The 24,473-nt window shown below is 43.3% G+C and overlaps 1 protein-coding gene across 1 annotated transcript in view; it reads right to left on the bottom strand.

The window, feature by feature from the left end:
- Positions 1–24,200, bottom strand: part of arhgap39 (Rho GTPase activating protein 39) — a 487,284-nt gene extending 463,084 nt beyond the window's left edge. Inside the window, exon 1 of the mRNA XM_041183281.1 lies at positions 24,108–24,200. The gene's annotated coding sequence lies outside the window, so the exon portion shown is untranslated. The remainder of the gene's footprint in view (positions 1–24,107) is intronic.
- Between the last annotated feature and the right edge of the window lie 273 nt (positions 24,201–24,473).

The raw sequence follows: 24,473 nt of genomic DNA, 5'->3' as shown, positions 1-24,473 counted from the left end.
TGAGTTCCAGGGTTTTGACTCAGCGACAGTGAAGGAACAGCGATATATTTCCAAATCAGGCTGATGAGTGACTTGGAAGGGAACTTCCAGGTGATGGTGTTTCCATGTGTCTGCTGCCCTTATCCTTCTAGATGGTTGTGGTCCTGGTTTTGGAAGGTGCTGCCTAAGGAACCTTGGTGAATTCCTGTAGTGCATCTTGTAGATGGTACACACTGCTGCCACTGTGTGGTGGTGGAGGGAGTGAATGTTTGTGGATGTGGTGTCAATCAAGCAGACTGCTTTGTCCTGGATGGTGTCAAGCTTCTTGAGTGTGGGAGCTACACTCATCTATGCAAGTGGGGAGTATTCTATCACACTCCTGACTTGTGCTTGGTAGATGGTGGACAGGCTTTGGACAGTCAGGAGGTGAATTACTCGTCACAAGACCTCTGACCTGTCCTTGTTGTAACCCCTAGGATGCTGATAGTGGGGGATTCAGAGATAGTAAAGCCATTGAACATCAATGGTTAGATAGACTCTTGCTGGAGATGGTCATTGCCTGGCACTTGTGTGGCGCAAATGTTACTTGCCACCCTGAACCTGGATATCGTCCAGGTCTTGCTGCCTATGGGCATGGACTGCTTCAGTACCTGAGGAGTCACGAATGGTGCTGAACACTGTGCAATCATCAGCAAACATCCCCAATTCTGACCTTATGATGGAAGGAAGAGCATTGATGAAGCCAATGATGATGAGCCGAGGACACGACCCTGAAGAATTCCTGCAGTCATGTCCTGTAGGTGAGGTGACCGACCTCCAACAACTGCAACCTGTTCCTTTGTGCTAGGTTTGACTGCAACCAGCAGAGAGTTTTCGCCGATTCCCATTGACTCTAGTTTTGCTAGGGCTCTTTGATGCTGCACTTGGTCAAATGTCTATGGTGTCAAGGGCAGTCACTCTCACCTCAGGAGTTCAGCTCTTTTATCCATGTTTGAACCAAGGCTATAATGAGGTCAGGAGCTGAGTGGCTCTGGCAGTACCCAAAATGGGCATCAGGGAGCAAGTTATTGCTAAACAAGGGCCACTTAATAGCACTGTTGAAGACCCCTTCCATTACTTTACTGATGATCGAGAATAGATTGATGGGGCAGTAACAGACTGGGTTGGATTTGTCCTGCTTTGTGTACACAGAACATACCTGGGCAATTTTCCACATAGCCAGGTGGATGCCAGTGTTGTAGCTGTACTAGAACAGCTTGGTTAGGGGCGCGGCAAGTTCTGGAGCACAAGTCTTCAGCACTATTGCTGGAATATTGTCAGGGCCCATAGCCTTTGCACTGAACAGTGCCTTCAGCCATTCCTTGATATCACGTGGAGTGAATTGAATTGGCTGTAGGCTGGTATCTGTGATGCTGGGGACTTCCATAGGAGGCTGAGATGGATCATCCACTCCACATTTCTGCTTAAGACTATTGCAAATGCTTCAGCCTTATCTTTTGCAGTGATGTGCTGGGCTCCCCCATCATTGAGGGTGGGGATGGGGATATTTGTGGACCCTCCTTCTTCAGTGAGTTGTTTATTTGTCCACCATCATTCATGACTGAATGTGACAGGACTACAGTGAATGGATCTGATCTGTTGGTTGTGGGATCACTTAGTTCCTGTCTATTATTGGCTAATTATGCTGCTTGGCAAGCAAGCAGTCCTGTGTTATAGCTTCACTAGGTTGATACCTCATTTTTAGGTATGCCTGGTGCTGCTCCTGGCATGCCCTCCTTCACTCTTCATTGAACCAGGGTTGGTCCCCTGGCTCGATGGTAATGGAAGAGTCGGGGATGTGCCGGGCCATGAGGTTACGGATTGTGTTTGCACATAATTCTGCTGCTGTAAGTGGCCCACAGCACCTCATGGATGTCCAGTCTTGCGTTGCTAGATCTGTTTGCAATCTATCCCATTTAGCACAGTGGTGGTGCCACACAACATAATGGAGGGTATCCTCAAGCCAATTTGTGTAACTCTGAGTACAAACACATTTCCATCTGTTCCTATTCAGATGAAGTTACATTGTTTCATAGTTTGCCATTGTGAGATTTGAACTCTTGATCTTGGGGTTACAAGCCCAGTACCATAACCACTTGGCTATTTAGGCCAAGCCTATCCTCAATGTGAAGGCGGGGCTTTGTCTCCACAATGACTGTACGGTGGTGACTCCTGCCGATATTGTCATGGACAGATGCATCTGCGGCCGGCAGGTTGGTGAGGATGAGGTAAAGTATGTTTTTCCCTCTTGTTGGTTCCCTCACCACCTGCCACAGACCCAGTCTAGCAGCTAGGTAATTTAGGACTCGGTCATCTCGGTCTGCAGTGGTGCTACCGAGGCACCCTTGGTGACATTGAAGTCCCCCATCCAGAGTACGTTCTGCGCCCTTGCCGCCCTCAGTGCTTCCTCCAAGTGGTGTTCAACATGGAGCAGTACTGATTTCGTCAGCTGAGGGAGGGCAGAACGTGGTCATCAGCAGGAGGCTTCCTTGCCCATGTTTGACCTGGTGCCATGAAACTTCGTAGGGTCCGGGGTCAACACTGAGGTTCCCAGGACAACTCCCTCCCGACTTTATACCACTGTGCTGCCACCTCTGCTGGGTATGTCCAGCCAGTGGGACAGGACATACCCAGGGATGGTGATGGTGTGTCAGGGACATTATCTGTAAGATATGATTCCCCATAGGGTGACTATGTCAGGCTGATGCTTGACTAGACTGTGAGACAACTCTCCCAATTTTGACAATAGCCCTAGCCCCCAGATGTTAGTAAGGAGGACTTTGCAGGGTCGAGGGGGCTTAGTTTGTCATTGTTGTTTCCAGTGCTTGGGTCGATGCTGGGTGGTCTGTCCTGTTTCATTCCTTTTTTGAAACTTGGTAGAGATTTGATACAATTGAGTGGCCATTTCAGAGGGCAGTTAAGAGTCAACCACATTTCTGTGGGTCTGGAGTCACTTGTTGGCCAGACCAGCTAAGGATGGCAGATTTCCTTTCCTAAAGGGCATTAGCGAACCAAATGGATTTTTACAACAATCGGCAATGGTTTCATGGTCATCATTAGACTTTTAATTCCAGATTTTTATTGAATTCAAATTCCACCGTCTGCCATGGCGGGATTTGAACCCGGGTCCCCAGAGCCTTAATAGTCCAGCACTCCATCGCATTTGTGCAGCTTTGGCCACAGGATTTGCCATTTAAAAAAAAAGTGTCTGTCCCTGGTTTTGAGTTACAAAAGCCCAATGTCAACTGGTAACAGCAAGGGCCTCAGAACTTCATGGTTAGACAAGATGCTGTTACAATCCCTGTACAGACCATAAAACCATTTTAAAAAGATTGTTGAATTTCTATTGCCCGACTGGACGGATCACACAACGTTTCAAATTGTAAGACTTTTACTGTAATAAACAGACTAAAAGAAACATTGTTTAAGCACTAAAATAAAAGCAAAATACTGCAGATGACAGAAATCTGGGGGGAAAAAACAGAACTGGTAAAAAGCAGCAGGTTTGGCAACATCTGGAGAGAGAATCAGAGTTAATGTTGTGTCAAATATGACTCTTCATCGGAACCAGAGTCAAATTCAACTTGAAACATTAACTCTGTCTTTCTCTCTTTCCACAGATGCTGCCGGAGCTGCTGAGTTTTTCCAGCACATTGTTTTTATTGTCTAAACACTATTCTTCAAGTACCTCATACTCTAGACTACAGAAAAGATCCCCCATTTACCTTTTAAAACAACCGAAAGTCCCCTCCATGGTTATACTTTAATCTGTCCCTTAAATGGAAACTTCATTCTCCAGGAACCAGTCCAAAGATATTTTTAGCATCTGATGGCTTGTTGCTTCTTCCTTTTCCAGTTGAATAACTTCTAAGCCCCAAACTAAATTTCAGAGTCAAGTTTACCCTGGAGATTCCTCCTTCTAGCCAAAGCTAGGTAAATCTTTCCGTCTCATCCTCATGAGCCTCAATCCATGTACAAGCTTCCACCTGAATTCTGGGTGGTGAACAACAGAGACTGGCTCCCGCTATCTCTTTGAGCTCTCTCTCTCTCAGATTCTTTCAGGCTGACTGACCCATCTCTGTAAGGTTCAGTGATACCCGAGAAATCCCTGTAAGCCAACACTACAATGGTTTTCTATGGACTCTTCCCCTTTCAGAGCGCATCTCCTTGGCAATTTGAATACCATGGGCCTTGTACCTAGGTAGAAACGTCAATTAGTTATCCTCTAGACCCCCAACTCCATTCTATTTTGGAATTAAATAGACAATTTAAAGTATAATCATTTACAAAAACTGACATTCCTAACACCTTCCTTGGAGACTTGGAGACTAAATGCCCATCCACTGCCAGCACAGCTGCCTTGGTAATTTTTACAGGTGGGAATATCTCTCACCTTCTTCCCAGCAAGACAACCTGGGCCCCCACTTTGACAACCAAGCCACTGAAGCTTGTTGGGCAGAACAGGTCACATGAACCCCTTCTTTCCTCCATTAACTTAACATAAAGAGACATCCCAAAACACATCAATCTTACCAACTTCACATTTGTAACAATTTAAAAAAACACTCAGGGCCCCTGTATCAAGTTTTGTTGCAATGTCCCTGAATCATATTCTGATGAGTAGCAGCACATTTGAGCAGGTGATCTGGTCCGAATTTAGCCATCTCCTCCAGCTGTACCACAAAGCACTGTTCTGAAACGAGGATCCATAGAAGCTGAGACTAAAGCAACCAATACGTTGCATATTAAAGCTCTTCCTATTCTAGCTCAGTGAGTTGCTATGACATTTATTCTAATAATGAGTGTCACAGGTAATAAACTGCCCACTCATCACAAAAAAACATCAGATCTTACCTTGCCACTTCTTAAAATGTAAAATAAATCCAGGGCATAGAACTCTCTAATATGTAGTTAGCCAACGGAATATAGTTTGCCCCACTCACTGTCGTTGGGGAAACATTCAATTCTCTTACTCTACCAGCAGACCTGATGGATGCCCACATCCTTTGAGTGGCTTATTAACAAAAGGGAGGCGCATGCAACTGAAATATGCAGCCTTTTGCAAGTAGAATGTCATAGCAACACATGTTGGCATCTTTCCTAATTCTTGATGCCAGTCCTAGACCTTGGAAGCAATTTATAAATTCAGTAACAAGCAAGTCTGGGACTTTGATTAAATTTGTTCCCATTGAAATTAGAGGATTAAAATTACTAGCTTTTGAAAGCTGTGACTATTACTGTTTTAATAAGATACTGTCCAATTAAAGAGATTCATCACAACATTGCGTGGTCAGTCGGGATAAATTGAGCCCATCTTAAATTATCTGTTTTGATCCAATGGCAATGAAGAAATGACAATATAGTTCCAAGTCAGGATGATGAGGTAACTTGGAGAAGAACGTGCAGCTCATGGTATTCCCATGCATCTGTGCCCTTGTTCTTCTAGGCAATAGTGATTGTGGGCTTGGGATATGCTGTTGAAGAAGCCTCAAGAAGTTGCTGCAATGCATCTTGTAGATTGTACACAATGCTGCCATGGAGATCATCAAATCTGCGAGCGCTCTACTCAGTACTTCCTCCCCCACCATCCTACCTGTGCCAACTCTTCTAGCCAGAATCTGTTGTTTTCTGATCTTCAGCCAGTTGAATTTGACTGATAATCTCTCCTGATGTGGGAAGTTTACTTTCAGGCTTTGTGAAAGGTAAGACTTCTGTGTTAAGGGTTCAAGTTCAAAGTTATTCAAGGGCCTCACAAGTATCACAAGTTACAGAACGACGAATAGCATTACCACAATAAGAATTTTCTTGTTAAAACTTCAGTAAGCTGAAAATACTTTTTTTTTATATACTGATAGTGGAAAATATTTACTATCCAGTTCCAACATCACTTCACAGTGCCACATCCCTTGCTTGGATTGTTCTATGTGACATACTGTTAGGAAATAGAGATAATTTAAGTAAGTTATATTTGTATTTTTGAGTGCTAGGAATGAGTTTTAGCTTTAAAGTTTGAGTTTGATTTGTATTTCTGTATTTGTGTGTTAAGGAAAGGTCAAATTGAATTTTAGTTTCACTTTAAAAGGTGCATGCATTTCTAATGAGAGTTTTACAACTGTTGCAGCTAAGTTAAGCAAACATTAGTAGAGAAACTAGGCTGTTGTCTAGCATCAAAGGTCCAGAGAGGCAGGTCTGTCCCACAGACACACACACACAAGAAATTAGAAACAGCAGTTTGATTTGGAAGCTGCAAATTTAGTTGGTTTTGAAGTCAGCTGCCATGAAAGACTAGAGCAAAGGGGACAAATAGCCAAAACCTAGTACCAAGCCAAAGAAAAGACCACAACAATCCAGGGCAGTGGAACAGGAGAAAGTTCCAACAAGACCTTCTAGTCAAAGGAAGGACAGAAACCTGGAAAAGGTCCTATTAAGTGAAGTTAAGAGTGAGGGGCAGAAAGAAAGGCTCCAAGCTTCAGATTTAAAGAGACAAAAGCTGCAGTAAGTGGATTTCAAGCAAGGACAGCTTGCAAGAGGCCAGAAAGAGACAAGTGAAGGTCTGTAATTCTTTGCTATGGGCATGTGATGCAGTGGTGTACGGGTTGCCAGTTGAGTTGGTGAGAGTGTGTGTGTGGAAGACAGCTTGAATGCATGTGGTTACCCAGGGAAGAAGAACATCAGGAGAGTTCAAAATCCTGCAGGTGGACCCTTGTGGAAAGCATCTAAGAGAAAGCGTTGGTTTGGGAGAAGATTCCAAGGCGAGGTCTTGCAGAGTGGAGATTGGAAATCATCAAGTGAAAAATGGAGTGCTGTGAGACCAGTTGGCTCACAGTGTGACAAGCGTCTGGGTGGGGGGAAAGGGGTTGAGCAGAGATCCACAGTGTCTGGTTGAGGTGGCAGCTGTCACTTGGTTTCAGAGTGTGGTGTGCCTGACCACAGGGTGCCTATTGGTTTACATGGACTGTGTACTTACTGTGAACATTAGAATATAAGATAGCCTTTGTAACTTGTGTTATCCTTACAAATCTGTATATATCCGTAAAGGTGCAATTGTGGATGAAGGAGTATTGTAATATAGTTCATCTCTTGTTAAAAAAATGTTTTATTCTTTTGTTGAAAGTTCATTACGTGACTCTGTTCAGTAGCCAATCTCCACGTATCTAAACAAACAAATAAAATTTAGGACCTATAAAGTTGGGTTCCACTCTGGGATCAGGCTTGTCCAGTAGTAATCTCAGCTGGGATCATAACAATACTGAAACATAACTGACTTCAGTTTATCAACAGAAATTAACAGAACATCCTGGAACAACCAAGTAAACAGGGTAAATTCTAAAAAGAAAAATACAGGCTCATGTTTTGCAGTAGAGACTGTTCATTACAATTTGAAGGATCTGCTGAAATTAATACTGGAGTTGTTGAGTAAATTTTATTTAGTTCTTCTACAGAAGAGACTGAGAAACTTAATTTTAGGCAGAAAAATTACAGAGACAAGTATGAATTCAGTCTCTGACCTGGAGTTTTATAATGAGACTGTAAGTTGATACAAATAACTTTTTACCAATTAGTCCTGCTTCGTATTCCAGTCTACATTTTCTTCTGGAAGTTTCCGGAAATGGAATGTTCTGTAAACAGAATGCCCCCTTAACTCTTGATCTCAGATTGTGAATAACCTGAACGTTACGCTGAAATAACTGAGACAAAAGGTCTCTCGGTTTACTCACATCACATTCTCCATATGCTAACCTTGTACAGCATTTTAGCCAACTGTAACACTGAACAAATAGTTTACACCAAAGTCATGATAATTTCCACAATAGTAACGACATAGGTCATTAACAGTCAGCACCCACACCAAAAGCCACTCTCACTCATTCTACATCATCTGCCAGCTTCCCCACACAACCTGGCATGGGCAATGTGTGTATCACTATTTTAGCTTTGCCCTTCCACTTGGGTCCTTTCTCAGGATGGGATCTAAGCCATTGCTTTCCAAGGTTACCACAATCTATCTAGAATATCTGTTGGAATGCAACAGTATTAAATGAAGACAACATCACAACTCATGGAAAGCAGGCATTGTGTGCCGATATTCCTCTAGTTCTTGCTCGATTCTGAAGATTTTCCAGTGTAAAGGGCTCCTGAGGAATTTATGTTGTTAGTTTATATAATATTCTGCTATCAAGAAAAATGAGACCAGACTTTTTAAAACAGACTAAATTTCAATGCAACAGCTTTTAGTAATTTATTCCCACCCACTGACAGCCAAGAAATTATCACAAATTGTTTTACAAAACTATCCTAACCACTGAAAAAGGGAGTCCAAAGGTGTTGATGAACTTCAGGTTTATAAACCTAAAGTTCTTGAGATAGATAATTCTCTATTTTATAAGTTCGCTCAACTCAAGACCATGTTTAATTCTACGTCAGAGCCACCGAGGCAAGAAGTGGAAAGAGACTTCAGATTTTATTTTTAAATTTTTTTGTGGATGTCAGTGATGCCAGCAATGCCAGCATTCATTGCCCATCTCTAATTGCCCTTGAGAAGGTGATGGTGAGCTGCCGTCTAGAGCCGCTGAAATCCACGTGCTGCGGGTACACTGAGTGCCATTAGGGAATTCGAGAATTTTGACCCCATGACAGTGAAGGAACAGTGATATAGCTTCAAATCGGGATGGTGTGTGACATGGTGGGAAACATGAAGGTGACGATGCTCCAATGTTGTTCTGATGCATCTGCTGCCCTTGTTCTTCTAGATGGTAGAGGTTGCAGGTTTGGAAGGTTCTGTCGAAGGAGCCTTGGTGAGTCCTTGTAGATGGTACACACTGTGTCACTGCGCATCGATGGTGGAGGATGTGGTGAATGGGGTGCCAATCAAGTGGGCTGCTTTGTCCTGGATGATGTCGAGCTTCTTGAGTGTTTTTGGAGCTGCACTCATCCAGGCAAGTTGAGAGTATTCCATCACACTCCTGGCTTGTGTCTTGTAGATGGAAGACAGGCTTTGGGGAGTCAAGAGGTGAGTTACTCGCCACTGAACTCCCAGCCTCTGACCTGCTCTTGTAGCCACAGTATTTATATGGCTAGTCCAGTTCAGGTTCTGGTCAATGGTAATCCCCAGGATGTTGAAAGTGGGAGATTCAGCTATGGTAATTCCATTAAATGTCAAGGGGCGATCACTAGATTCTTTTTTTGTTGGAGGTGGTCATTGCCTGGCACTTCTGTTACTTGCCACTTATCAGCCCAAACCTGAATGTTGTCCAGATCTTGTGAACATTGTGCAATCATCAGCAAACAGTGCCACTTCCAACCTTATGATGGAAGGAAAGTCATTAATGAAATAGCTGAAGATGGTTGGGCCTAGGTCACAACCCTGAGGAAGTCCTGCAGCGATGTCATGGGGCTGAGATGAATGACCTCCAACAACCGCAACTATGTTATTTTGTGCTAGGTATTACTCCAACCAGTGGAGAGTTTTCCCCCTGATTCTCATTGACTCCAGTCTTGTTAGGGCTCCTTATTGCCAAACTCAGTCAACTGCAGCCTTGACGTCAAGGGCAGTCACTCTCACCTCACCTTTTGTCCATATTTGAATGAAAGCTGCAATGAGGTAATAAACTAAATGGCCCTGGCAGAACCTAAAGTGAGCACTAGTAAGTAGGTTGTACCTGTGTAAGTGCTGCTTGATAGCACTGTTGATGATCCCTTCCATCACTTTGCTGATGATGGAGAGTAGACTGATGGGTGGTAATTGACTGGGTTGGATTTGTCCTGCTTTTTATACACAGGACGTACCTGGGCAATTTTCCATTTTGCCTGGTAGATGCCAGGACTGGAACTGCTTGGTTAAGGGCACAGCTAGTTCTGGAGCACAAGACTTCAATACTATTGCTGGAATATTGCCGGGGCCCACAGCCTTTGTAATACCCAGTGCCTTCAACCATTTCTTGGTATCAAGTGGAGTGAATTGAATTGGCTGAAGACTGATATTTGAGATGCTGGGGACCTCAGGAGGAGGCCAAGCTGGATCATCCACTTGGCACATCTGGCTGAAAATTGTTGCAAATGCTTCAGCCCTGAATTTTGTACTGATGTACTGGGCTCCCCCATCATTGAGGATGGGGATATTTGTAAAACCTCCTCCTCCAATTGAGTTGTTTAATCATCAACAGTCACAACTGGATGTGGCAGGGCTGGTCCGTTGGTTGTGGGATCACTTAGCCCTGTCTATCACTTGCTGCTTTCACTGTTTGGCATGCAAGTAGTCCTGTGTTATGGCTTCACCAAGTTGCATTCTTAGGTATGCCTGGTGCTAATGTTGGCTTGCCCTTCTGCATTTTTCAATGAACAAGGGTTGATCCCCTGGTTTGATAGAAATGGAAAGTGGGGGATATGTTGGGCCTTGAGGTTACAGATTGTGTTTGAATATAATTTTGCTGCTTCTGATGGCCCACAGCACCTCATGGTTGCCCAGTTTTGAGTTGCTAGATCTGTTTGAAATCTATTCTATTTAGCATGGTGGTAGTGCCACACAACACGAGAGGACTGTGCAGTAGTTACTCCTACCAATACTGCCATGGACAGATGCATCTGAGACAGGCAGGTTTGGTGAGGAAGAGGTCAAGTTGGTTTTTCCCTCTTGTTGGTTCCCTCAACACCTGCTGCAGACCCAGTCTAGCAGCTATGTTCTTCAGGGCTTGGCCAAATCAGTCACTAGTGGTGCTACCGTGCCACTCTTGGTAATGGGCACTGAAGCCCCCACCCAGAGTACATTCTGCGCCCTTGCCACCCTGGGTTCAACATGGAGGAGTACTGATTCATCAGCTGAGGGCGGTAGGTGGTAATCAGCAGGAGGTTTCCTTGCTCATGTTTGACTTGATACCATGAGACTACAAGGGGTCCAGAGTCGATGTTGTGAACTCCCAGGGCAACTCTCTTCCGACTGTATGCCACTATGCTGCCACCTCTGCTGGGTCTGCCAGTGGGACAGAATATACCCAGGGATTGTGATGGTGGTGTCTGAGACACTATCTGTAAGGTATGATTCCATGAGTATGACTATATCAAGCTATTGCTTGACCAGCCTGTAGGACAGCTCTGAAAGATTTGGCACAAGCTCCCAGGCGTTAGTAAGGAGGACTTTGCAGGGTCAACAGGGCTGGCATTGTCAATGTCATTTCCGGTGCCTAGGTCGATGCTGGTTGGTCTGTCCGGTTTCATTCCCTTTTGTAGACTTCGTAGTGGTTTGATACAACTGAGTGGCTTGCTAGACCATGTGAGAGGGCATTTAAGAGTCAACTACATTGCATAGAGTCACATGTAGGCCAAACCAGGTAAGGATGGCAGATTTCCTTCCCTGAAGGACATTAGTGAACCAGGTCAGTTTTGATTTATTTCTAATTGACAGTGGTTTCATGAGCACTATTAATGAAACTAACTTTTTAATTCCAGATTTATTAACTGAATTTAAATTCCACCAGCTGCCATGGCAGGATTTGAATCCATGTCCCCAGAGCAGTAGCCTGGGCCTCTGGATTACTACTCTGGTGACATTACCACTATGGCACTGTCTCCTCAAAGACTTATGTCTTTTAGATGTTGGACAGGCTTTGGAAAATCAGGAGGTGACTTACTTGCCATACAATTCCCAGTCTCTAACCTGCTCTTGTCACCACAGTATTTAAATTGCTGATCTAGTTCAGCTTCTGGTCAATGGTAACCCCCTAGGATGTTGATGGTGGAAGATTCAGTGATGATAATGCTATTGTACATCTGCACAAGCTTTTAGAACCTCTCTTTTTGGAGACGGTCATTGCCCGGCATTTGTAGTGATGTGAATATTACTTGTCATATTTCAGCTCAAGCCTGTATGTTGGCCAGTCTTGTTTGATCATATCCACCATCTTGGAAGCCAATTCACAACAGATCAAAGGCATTAATTCTTGTGTGTACTGCTTTTCTGCCTGAAGTTAACAAGATTCTAACCCTGTTTAGAAAGAGAAAAGCTTATATAGAAAACCATTACTCAACTGTCTTCAATGATGTCTGTTCAGGGCATAAAATTTTAAAACATGCCTAAAATTGTATAATCAGTGCTCCAATGTGCACGAAAAGAAAATTAATTAGCCAACCACTAAAACAGCATCTCTATTCTCCCTTCCCCAATGGGCTTGAAACTCGGGAACGTTAAGGAAAACCAGGCCTGTCAAGTCACTTTCATTTTGATTAAAATTTAATGTCAAAACCCAATCTATTTAGTTCCCCAAAATTTATCCATCTGCCACACCAAGACAGTTTTTCCTGATCCTATTAATGTGCCATCTGTAACAAAACGATGTTTTAAGCATTGTCAAATAATTTTTTTTTTCCAACATTGCTGTAAGACATACCCACCATCTGTATAAACAGAATTTTACATGCTGCTTTTGCACTGAAATCAACATGAAATAAGCTCCACATGTTAATGTAAGAGCCAGGTTTCCCACTTTAAGGATATTTTATACTTCAATGCCATGCCTGATAATGTTACCAAGTGCATTAACAGATTGCAAATAATTTTCAAGACACTTGGTTTAATGCTTAAAAACTGATCGCATTCAGGTGGAAGATGGAGAGGAGTTGTTTTCTCTCCAGCTTTCCCTTTTTTTAATTCATTCATGGGGTGTGGGCTTCGCTGGCTGGGCCAGCATTTATTGCTCATCCCTAATTACCATTGAGGTGATGGTGAGCTGCCTTCTTGAACCGCTGCAGTCCCTGTGGTGTAGGTACACCCACAGTGCTGTTAGGGAGGGAGTTCCGGGATTTTGACCCAGCGACCCTTACTAAGGCAGTAATGGATACTGAGGCACTAATTTTAATTAAATCTGTAGCTAGTGGGACTGGGTGACAAATAGATGAGCTGTAACTGGACGAGTGGACGATTTAGGTTTAAAAAAAAAACTTTCCGACATCGCTGCTGTGACACTGCAGAAATGCCATTACTTGCAGACATGCAACCTAGCGACAACAGTATCCACATGCTGGGAAGGTAAGAAGTTCTTGCTGTGCCTTCCGGTACCAGAACATAGTATTTAATTATGTATTTATTATGTATGCAGTGCTCATTGTGGATGTTTTGAAATCAGAGCAAACTGAGGAGTGTTCAATGCCAGAGTGTAGTCAGTTTGAATAAGTTGCACAAGAGTGCCTGATGGTGCAAACTCAAGACGACTTCTTACTCAATAACCTGAAAATGTTAGCATTGTGTAACCAGACCAATTAATAATCATAGACCACTCTATTTATACTCAATTACAAGGTTAAAGCACTTTGCTTTACATTTAACTGGCAAATCTTTGAGTTAAGAACAACATGTATTTATACAGCTCCTGTAACATCGTAAAATCTTCCAAGCCACTTCACAAGAGTGAAATCAGGCAAAGAAAATTGACACCAAATCAAAGGAAGAGACATTAGGACATTTAACCAAAAACTTGTACAGAGAAGCAAGAAGGCTTAAGATCCTTAAAAGGAAGAGAAGAGTTCAGGGAAACAATTCCCAAGGCTTGGGTATGTATAGCTGAAGACACAGCTGTCTCTGGTCGGTTGAAGGAAGCCAGGTATGCACAAGAGGCCAAAATTAAAGGAATGCAGATACATATCTCTGACGTCTGTAAGGTTGGAGGAAGCTACAGAAAGGGAAGGGAGAAATCATGGAGGAGGTGATGGGTGAATAGGACATGGTAGGAGTTAGGATACTCCCAGAGACTCTGGCAGCCAAGGCTGAACTTAATTCACCACTCAGTTCTTACTCACACACACATTTACAGCCTTGGTCCAAATATGGACAAAAGAGCTGCATTCAAGAGGTGGGGTGAGAGTGATTGGCCTTTAACATCAAGGCTGCATTTGACAGAGTGAGGCTTCAAGGAGCCCAAGCAAAACTGGAGTCAGTGGGAATCGGGGGGAAAACTCTCCGCTAGTTGGAGTCATACCAAAGGAAGATGGTTCTGGTTGTTGGAGGTCAATCATCTCAGTTCCAGGATATCGATGTAGGAGTTCCTTAGGGTTGTGTCCTTGGCCCAACCATCTTCAGCTGCTTCACCAATGACCTTCCATCAGGAGGTCAAAAGTGGGCATGTTCACTTATAATTGCACAATGTTCAGCACCATTCATGATTTCTCAGCTACTGAAACAATCCGTGCCCACATGCAGCATGAGAAAGTAACATTTGCGCCTCACAAATCAGAGTCTGACTGTTAATGTAAGTTACAGCTTCAAGAAAAACTTACCAGAGATATCCCACCTGTACCAAATTCCCAAGTTAGCGCTCGTTCCTCAGCACACTCAGTCCTCGTTATCTCCATTCTGTGTTCCCATTTCAGGGTTTTGACCCAGTGGCAGTAAAGGAATGGCAATATATTGCCAAATCAGGATTATGTGCAACTTGGAGGGGAATTTTCATGTTGTTCCCAAGCACCTGTTGCCCTTGTTCACCTAAGTTGGAGAGGTCACAGGTTTGGAAGGTGCTGCCCAAGAAGTCTTGATGTGTTACTGCAGTGCATCTTGTACATGGTCCACATCATGTCACTGTGTGCTGGTGGTGGATGGAGTGTAAGTTTAAGGTGGTGGTTGGGGTGCCAATTAAGCAGGCTGTTTTATCCTGGATGATTTGAGCTTTTTGAGTGTTGTTGGAACCACAATCATCCAGGCAAGTGGAGAGTATTCCATCACAATCCTGATTTGTGCCTTAGGAATGGTGGTAAGGTTTTGGGAAGTCAGGCCATGAATCATTTGTTGCAGAATTCCCAGCCTTTGACCTGGTCTTGTAGTGACAGTATTCATATAGCTGGTCCAGTTAACTTTCTGGTCAATGGTAACCCCAAGATGTTGATGGGGGGAATTCAGTGACAGTAAAGACTTTAAATATCAAGAAGAGTTGGTTAGATTCTGTTTTTTTGAAGATAGATGCCTGGTGCTTAGAAGGTATGAATATTGGTTGCCCGTAACTAGCCGAAGCCTGAATATTGTTCAGGCCTTGCTGCATGCTGGCATGGACTAAGGAGTTACAAATGGAACTGAATACTTTGCAATCATCAGCAATGAACTCCACTCTGGCCTTATGATGGACAGAAGGCCATTGATGAAGCTAAAGATGGTTGGGCCGAAGACACTTCCCTAAGGAATTCCAGCAGCAATGCCCTGGGACTGAGATGATTGGCTTCCATCTTCCCAGGTATAATTCCAACCAGTGGCAAGTTCCCCCCGATTCGCATTGACTTCAATTTTACTAGGGCTCCTTGATGACGCACTCAGTCAAATGCTTGCCTTGATGTCAAGGACAGCCACTCTCAACTTGAAATCAGTTCTTCATCCATGTTTGGAGAAAGGCTATAATGAGACCCAAGTGGCCCTGGTAAAACTCAAAATGAGCACCCATACACTGTTGAAAATTGATGATTAAGAATAGGCTATCAATGACACAATCCTGAAGGCTATAGATAACTTCATCAAACTTGGAAGTTTAATCTGCAGAAATGTCTGCATTGACAGCAAGATGGCAAATAGAATTGCCAGAGCAAGCCCAGCATTTATCCATTTATACAAGAGACTGTGGAAGAAACGAGTTATCAGACTTGTAACAAAACTTGCTGTATACAAAGATCAGAAGATGTAGCAGCAGGAGTAGGCCATTCGGCCTCGACAGACCTCTGCAGTGAAGAATTCCACAGATTTACCGCTTCCAAAAATACTAAATAATCAAGGGGCAAAAAAAAAGGAGGGGAGGGGAGGGGAGAAAGATGAAATAAATACAATAGCTATCATTAAAGAAAAAGTACTAGGGAAGCTAATGGGGCTAAAGACCGATAAATCCCCTGGACCTGATGGGTTGCATCCTAGGATATTAAAGGAAGTAGCTACACAGATAGTGGATGCACTGGTAGTAATCTTTGAAGAATCCTTAGATTCTGGAAAAGTCCCAGAAGATTGGAAAACTGCCAATGTAACACCCTTATCCAAAAAGGGAGGCAAAAGACAGATAACTATGGGCCAGTTAGCTTAATATCCATCATTGGGATAATGTTAGAGTCTATTATAAAGCATGTAATAGCAGAGCCTTTAGAAATGCATAATATAATCAAGCTGAGTCAGCATGGCTTCATGAAGGGGAAATCATGCCTGACAATTTTTTTTTAGAATTCTTTGAGGAGGTAACAAGCAGGATAGATAAAGGGGAACCAGTAGATATAATATATTTGGAAATCCAAAAGGCGTTCGACAAAGTACCGCACATACGGCTACTTAATAAGATAAGAGCCCATTTGCTGGGAGTAGTATGTTAGCATGGATAGAGGACTGGCTAACAAATAGAAGAGAGAGAGTTGGGATAAGGGGGGCATTTTCAGGATGGCAACCAGTAACTAGTGGAGTGCCACAGGGATCAGTGCTGCGGCCACAATAATTTACAATATTTATCAATGACTTAGATGAGGGAAGTAAATATACTAACGCAAATTTGCAGATGACATAAAAATAGCTGGGAAGATGAGTGGTGAGGAAGACACAGGGTATACAGAGGGAAATAGGCAGGTTAAGCTAGTGGGCAAAAACTTGGCAGATGGAATATAATGTGGGAAAACGTGAGGTTATGCACTTTGGCAGGAAGAATAGAGGAGCTGAAAATTATTTAAATGGAGAAAGACTGCAGAAAGCTGCTGCACCGAGGTATTTTGGCTCCTCGTGCATGAATCCCAAAAAGCTAACATACAAGTTCAGCAGATAATAGGGAAGGCAAGTGGAATGTTGACCTTTATTTCAAAAGGAATGGAGTATAAAAATAGGGAAGTCTTGCTAAAACTATAGCAAGGCACTAGTTAGATCACACTTAGAATACTGTGAACAGTTTTTGGTCCCCTTATCTAAGGAAAGATATATTGGCATTGAAGGCAGTCCAGAAGTTCACTGGGATGATCCCGGGTATGAAGGGATTTTTCTTTGAGGAGAGATTGATTAGGTTGGGCCTGTAAACTCCAATGAACCTATGCCCAACCTGCTCAATTTTTCCTCTTAAGACAAGCCCCTCATCCCAGGAATCAGCCATATTCATTAGTGAACAGTCAACCTTCTGAACTGAGAACTTATGGACCTAGTGAGCCTTCTCTGAACTGCTTCCAATGCAATTATGCCCCTCCTTAAGTAAGGTGGCCAAAACTGTACACAGTTATGAATATAACTGCGTATAAACCTAGATATATTTTCCAAAGACAGTTCTAATGACATGTTTTAGCAGTGCTGCATGAGATGTGAAACCAAAGCCCTACTGCCGTCTCAAATACATGTAAAAGGTTCTGGTATTATTCAAAGAGCAGGGAACAACAGCTTACAGTAAAGATGCTATATAAATGCAATGAAACATCCCAGGGCACTTCACAGGAGCATTATCAAAGTATGACACTGAGCCTCATAAGGAGGTATTAGGTTAGATGATCAAATGCTTGGTCAGAGAGATAAGTTTTAAGTAGTGCTTTAAAGGAGGAAAGCAAGGTAAAAAGGTAGAGAGGTGTAAGGGGAGTATTTCAGAGTTCAGGGCCTAGGTAGCTGAAGGCACAGCCACAAGGAGGAACACAGGTATCTCAGAGGGTTGTGGGGCTGGAGGGTTGAGACCATTGAGGGACTTGGAAATATGGATAAGAATTTTAAGTTCAAGATATTGCTTGATTGGGAGTCAATGTAGGTCCATGAGCACAGGGGCAATGTGTTAACAGGATTTTCTCTAATTCGGGGGGAGGCGATGGCGGAGTGGTATTGTTGCTGGACTCGTGATCAGACACCTAGGGTAATGCTCTGGGGACCGTAATTCGAATTCTGCGGTAGATGGTGGTATTTGAATTCAATAAAAATCTGGAATTAAAAGTTTAATGATGACCATGAAACCATTGTTGTAAAAACCCATCTGGTTCACTAATGCCCTTTAGGGAAGGAAATCGGTTGTCCTTACCTGGTCTGGCCTGGCCTACAAGTAACTCCACTTGCAGGACAGGTCCAGTAGAGGTGGTGGCACAGTGATATACACAGTGGAGGGAGTTGCCCTGGGAGTCCTCAACATCAACTCCAACTCCAGACCCCTTGGAACTCTCATGGCATCAGGTCAAACATGGGCAAGGAAACCTCCAGCTGATTACCACATATTGCCCTCCCTCAGCTGATGAATCAGTGCACCTCCACGTTGAGCACCACTCAGAGGATGCACTGAGGGTGGCAAGGGCGCGGAATGTACTCTGGGTGGGGGACTTCAATGTCCACCACCAAGAGTGGCTCGGTAGCACCGCTACGGACCAAACTGGCCAGTCCTAAAGGACATAGCTGCTAGACTGAGTATGCGGCAGGTGGTGAGGGAACCAACAAGAGGGAAAAATATACTTGGCCTCATCCTCACCAACCCACCTGCCACAGATGCATCTGTCCATGACAGTATCTGTAAGAGTGAGCACCGCACAGTCATTATGGAGACAAAGTTCCGCCTTCACACTGAGGATACTTTCCGTCGTGTTGTGTGGCACTATCACCGTGCTAAATGTAATATATTTCGAACAGGTCTAGCAACTCAAGACTGGGTATCCATGAGGTGCTGTGGGCCATCAGCAATAGCAGAATTGTACTCGAACACAATCTGTGACCTCATGGTCCAGCATATCCCCCACTCCACCATTACCATCAAGCCAGGGGATCAACACTGGTTCAATGGAGAGTGCAGGAGGGCATGCCGGGAGCAGCACCAGGCATATCTAAACATGAGGTGTCAACCCGGTGAAGCTATAACGCAGGACTACTTGCGTGCTAAACAGCATAAGCAGCAAGTGATAGACAAAGCTGAGTGATCCCACAACCAACAGATCAGATCTAAACTCTGCAGTCCTGCCACATCAAGTCGTGAATGGTGGTGGACAATTAAACAACTTACTGGAGGAGCAGGCTCCACAAATATTCCCACCCTCAATGATGGAAGAGCTCAGCGCATCAGTGCAAAAGATAAGGCTGAAGCATTTGCTACAACCTTCAGCCAGAAGTGCCGATCGGGTGATCCATCTCGGCCTCCTCCGGAGGTCCCCAGCATCACACATGCCAGTCTTCAGCCAATTCAATTCACTCCACGTGATATCATGAAACGGCTGAAGGCACTGGATACTGCAAGGGCTATGGGCCCTGACAATATTCCAGCAATAGTACGGAAGACTTGTGCCGCGGAACTTGCCACGCCCCTAACCAAGCTGTTCCAGTACAACTACAACACTGGCGTCTACCTGGCTATGTGGAAAATTGCCCAGGTATGTCCTGCACACAAAAAGCAGGACAAATCCAACCCAGTCAATTACCACCCCATCAGTCTACTCTCCATCATCAGTAAAGTAATGGAAGGGGTCCTCAATAGTGCTATCAAGTGACACTGGCTCAGCAATAGCCTGTCACTGGCGCCCAGTTTGGGTTCCGCCAGGGCCACTCTGCTCTTGACCTCTTTACAGCTTTGGTTCAAACACGGACAAAAGAGCTGAACTCCCGAGGTGAGGTGAGATTGACTGCCCTTGACATCAAGGCAGCAGTTGACAGAGTATGGCATCAAGGAGCCCTAGCAAAATTGCAATCAATGGGAATCAGGGGGAAAACTCTCCACTGGTTTGGGTCATACGTAACACAATGGAAGTTGGTTGTGGTTGTCAGGGGTCAGTCATCTCAGCTCCAGGACATCACTGCAGGAGTTCCTCAGGGTAATGTCCTCAGCCCAACCATCTTCATCACTGACCTTCCTTCTATCTTAAGGTCAGAAGTGGGGATGTTTGCTGATGATTACACAATGTTCAGCATCATTCAAAGGCTGCTTCAGTATCTGAGGAGTTATTTCCAAATGCAGCAAGACCTGGACAATATCCAGGCTTGGGCTGATAAGCAGCAAGTAACATTCATATCACACAAGTGTCAGGCAATGACCATCTCCAAGAGAGAATCCAACCATCGTCCCTTGATGTTCAATGGCATTACCATCACTGAATCCACCACTATCAATATCCTGGGGGTTACCATTGACCAGAAACTGAATTGGACTAGCCATATAAATACTGTGGCTACAAGAGTACTTCAGAGGCTGGGAATCCTGTGGCAAGTAGCTCACCTCCTGACTCCCCAAAGCCTGTCCACCATCTACAAGGCACAAGTCAGGAGTGTGATGGAATACTCCTCACTTGCCTGGATGAATGCAGCACCCACAACACTCAAGAAGCTTGACACAGTCCAGGACAAAGCAGGCCACTTGTTTGGCACCACACCCACAAACATTCACTCCCTCCAGCACCAATGTACAGTAGCAGCATTGTGTACCATCTACAGGTGGCACTACAGGAATTTACCAAGGGTCCTTAGACAGCACCTTCCAAACCCATAACCACTACCATCTAGAAGGGCAAGGACAGCAGATAGATGGGAAAACCACCACCTGGAAGTTCCCCTTCAAGTCACTCACCATCCTGACTTGGAAGTATATTGCCGAGACTTCAATATTGCTGGGTCAAAATCATGGAACTCCATCCCTAACAGCATTGTGGGTATACACACACCACATGGACTGCAGCGGTTCAAGAAGGCAGCTCAACACCACCTTCTCATGGGCAACTAGGGATGGGCAATAAATGCTGGCTCAGCCAGCAAAGCCCACATCCCATGAATGAATATCTAAAAATTAAGACTTGGGCAGCAGAGATTTGGATGACTTCAAGTTTACAGAGAGTAGAAAATGGGAGACCAGCCAGGAGCACATTGGCGTAGTCAAGTCTAAAGGTTGTTTGTTTGTGGGAGCTTGTTGTGCATCAGTTGACTGCTGAATTTCCTGCATTACAACAGTGACTACACTTCAAAGAGAACTTAATCAACTGCAAAATGTTTTGGACAGCCTGAGATCATAAAAAGCACAAAAAGCACTAAAGAAATTCAAGTGTGTCTTTTATTTCATCCTCATTTAGGTTCAACCCACATCTTCTACTCCCAGGCTTTAAAGCTGCACAACGAGGTTAGATAAATCTTTTAAATAACTGCAGTTGCACTCAGAAATAAGGATCCATTAAAATGCAAATTCAGCATTTACGTCTCTTTCCTTTCTGCCAGAGTGCTAATTAAAATCAAAGCACTGGGGCTTAGTGAGGAAAACGGCACAAATCTACATAGAAGGGTAAAGAATAGTTCAGAAATGGGAGGGATCAGACAGGGCAAATGCGAGGGAGACTAAAATGAATTTGGAGTGCATGTGTGTAAATAAGGTTGGTGAGCTGCAGGTCCAAGCAACCACATGGGATTATAGTAGCAGTAATGGAGAACTGGCTCGAAAAAGGAGGCAGGAATTTCTGGCTACTAAGTATTCAACAAAGATGGGGGAAGGATAGAAAAGGAGTGATGGTAATGCTGATTAAAGATAGCTTTGCAACATTTAAGGATGATATAGTTGAGGATTAAAAGGAAGAATTTTAGGTTAGAATTCAAGAACAATAGAGGAGCCAATGCACTGCTGGGTGTGCACAATAGGCCACCAAATAATCACAGAATCACAGTGCAGAAGAGGCCCTTCGGCCCATCGAGTTGGGAAGATAGGGGAGAAAATTTGCTAAAATTATGCAAGAAATTGAGCAATGATAATGGGGAGACTTTAATTAGCCTAATGTAGACTAGGAAAATAGCACTGCTGAGGACAAAGAAGGAGGAATTTCCAAAATGTGTACAACAGAAGCTTCTTGATCAAAAGAAAGAAATTCTGGGGACAAATGGAGTGTCTTTCTGTGGTAGAACATCTGGGAGGCAACAATCACAATATCATTAAGGGTTATGGAAAAGGACAAGGAACAATCACATGAAAATGCTCAACTATAAGGGGGCTAATTTCAGTGAGTTTAAAAGAGTCTGGCCCAGGTGGATTTGAGTCAAAGTTAAGGAGGTAAAACTGTTGGTGGGGGTGTCTTGGAAGAGGAGTTAGTTTGGGTAAAGACTGGACACGTACTCATGAAGGGGAAAGGATGGGCATCCAAAGAGAGAGTTCCTTAGATGACCAAAGGTATAGAGACTAAAATGAGATAGAAAAAGGAGTCTAATGATAAATGCCAGGTTCATAATTCAGTAGAGAACCACACTAAATATATAAAAAATTTATAGAGGAGAAATTAAAAAATAAATGAGAATCAAAGAGAGAGAGAGAGAGAGAGAGAAAGAAAGTAGAGAGAGAATTAATTTGTGGGTAAGGCAGAAGGGAACCCAAAGATATTTTATAAACATAAATAGTAAAAGGGTGGTCAAAGGTGGGGCCAATTAGGGATTAAAAAAAGATGTTCTTGTAGGGGTAGAATACATTACTGAGGTACTAACTAAATACTATGCATCTATCTTCACTAAAGAAGATGCTGTCAGTGTCACAGGAAAGGAGGAGGTGGTAGAGAAACTGGATAGTATAAAAATAGATAGAGAGCGGGTACTTAAAAGATTGGCAGCACTCAGTAGAAAAGTAGAATGCATCCTCGGTTGCTGAGGGAACTAGGGGTGGAAATTGTGAAGGCTCTGGCCAAATTCTTCCAATCCTCCTTAGATATGGGAATGGTGCGAGGGGACTGGAGGACTGCAAATGTTACACCCTTGTAACAGGCTGACATCAATGGTGGAAAACTTTGAGACACAATAATCCAGGCCAAAATTAACTGCACTTGGAAAAAAACATGGGTTAATGAATGAAAACCAGCACAAATTTGTTAAAGGCAAATTGTGTTTGACTAACTTGATTGAGTTCTTAGATGAAATAACAGATATCGTAGACTTATAGAATGGTTACAACACAGGAACCCATTCAGCCAGCAGAGTCCATGCAGGCTCTCTACGATCCATTCCATCGTTGGAGTTACGGAAAAGTAGGTAAAACATCAAAAAGGTACAGTTAGCCCATCAAGCTGACTCCTCCTACAGACATAAAATGAATACTGCTTTTGTTTCTCTAGTTCCAACAGAAGATTGCACAATTTGATCTACTCTTTATGGGTATCATTCACGAGAGGAGCACAGAAATCACTGGATTTAAAATACGGAAAATGATTATTCGGAGAAATATGAACATTAATCATTTTTACACTCAGGCTGCAGTGTGCAGATCAGCTTCTCTTTTATGATCTTTACAACTTTGTTGTGTGTAACTGAAAGCAGAAGAGTTTACAGCAGGGCAATGAAGCAACAGTGAAGAGGAGAGAGTTTTACCCTACCTGACAGCATGGAAAAACACACGCACATAGATTTCCATTCAGGTGAGGGACAGACGGAAAGGAGTTTGGCAGGGGGGTGGGGGGAGTTTGGAATCATGATTAAATTTAAATGTCACGAGACAAAAAAATTGCAGTTATTTTTTACCTCCATTTGCAAGGCTACTTTAACTTCTGTTCCACTGTCTCCCACTCAGTAAAACAGTTGTTTTTTTAGACCTAGATTGTAAATGTAACCTATTTCCACCATCCATCAACCCTATTAAAAAGCAGCCAGGCACCAGGGAAGGACCGTCTGTATTATCAACCGAGGATGACTTTTCCCTCAGATTTTTCCCCTCTATTTTCGTGGAAAGGTATGGGAAAACCCGATTTGCCGTTTCCCAAATCTTGACTGTGAGCTACTCCCCTGCACATTACACAGCAAGCAGTGTGGCTCCACACCAAAACCACGTTTATCATGCCATCACTCCAACTCCACCCTGTCCTCAAAAAAAATCTTCACTTAAATGCATTACGCAAAAATAAACAATTAAGCACTGTGATCCAGTTATGCTATATGTTGTTTACCATTGACATATCGCATATAGAAAAAAGAATGAAGCATCTTCTTTTTCATAATTATTTTTAAAAATAAAAGGAATACAGGGCTCAAAATAATCAATGTAGCACAAAAACCTGTGTCTGCAGTCACATCACTATGCAATATTCAGGACTGAAATCGCTGCCACACTATTGCAATCTGTTACATCTGCCCGAGACTGATTACAGCAATCTTGAAAAAACAAAATCCATCAACTGTTAATCAGTTTTCCATTTACAGTATTTACAGATTGAAAATACTTTACCAGGGTGCACAGCTGAGATGCCACATCTCATTTATTGGGTGGTGACAGCATGAAGCTCTTCCAGGGAGCAGGCACGCATACTGCCCACATTCACACAAAAGGTGGTTACAGAGCTGCACAATCTGAAAACCTGTGTGCTTATCAAGTACCATAAAATGCAGTACATACATCGCATACTTAGATATAACACAGCCTTTAGAGTAACTGAGTTCTACAATTGGGATTTTGCAGTTTAAACATACATCATTATACTGTATAGTTGATACCTGAAATAGTGGGGAAAACTGCAGGGATTTAAAAGAATCAAACTATGCACTTATAGGAATGATAAAGGAATATAACACAAATTTGAGGGGAGATATGTAC

The sequence above is a fragment of the Carcharodon carcharias genome, chromosome 3, assembly GCF_017639515.1.
Source record: "Carcharodon carcharias isolate sCarCar2 chromosome 3, sCarCar2.pri, whole genome shotgun sequence".
NCBI lineage: Eukaryota > Metazoa > Chordata > Chondrichthyes > Lamniformes > Lamnidae > Carcharodon > Carcharodon carcharias.
The sequence above is the reverse complement of the archived record's forward strand: the minus strand, read 5'-3'. Positions and strand labels throughout refer to the sequence as shown.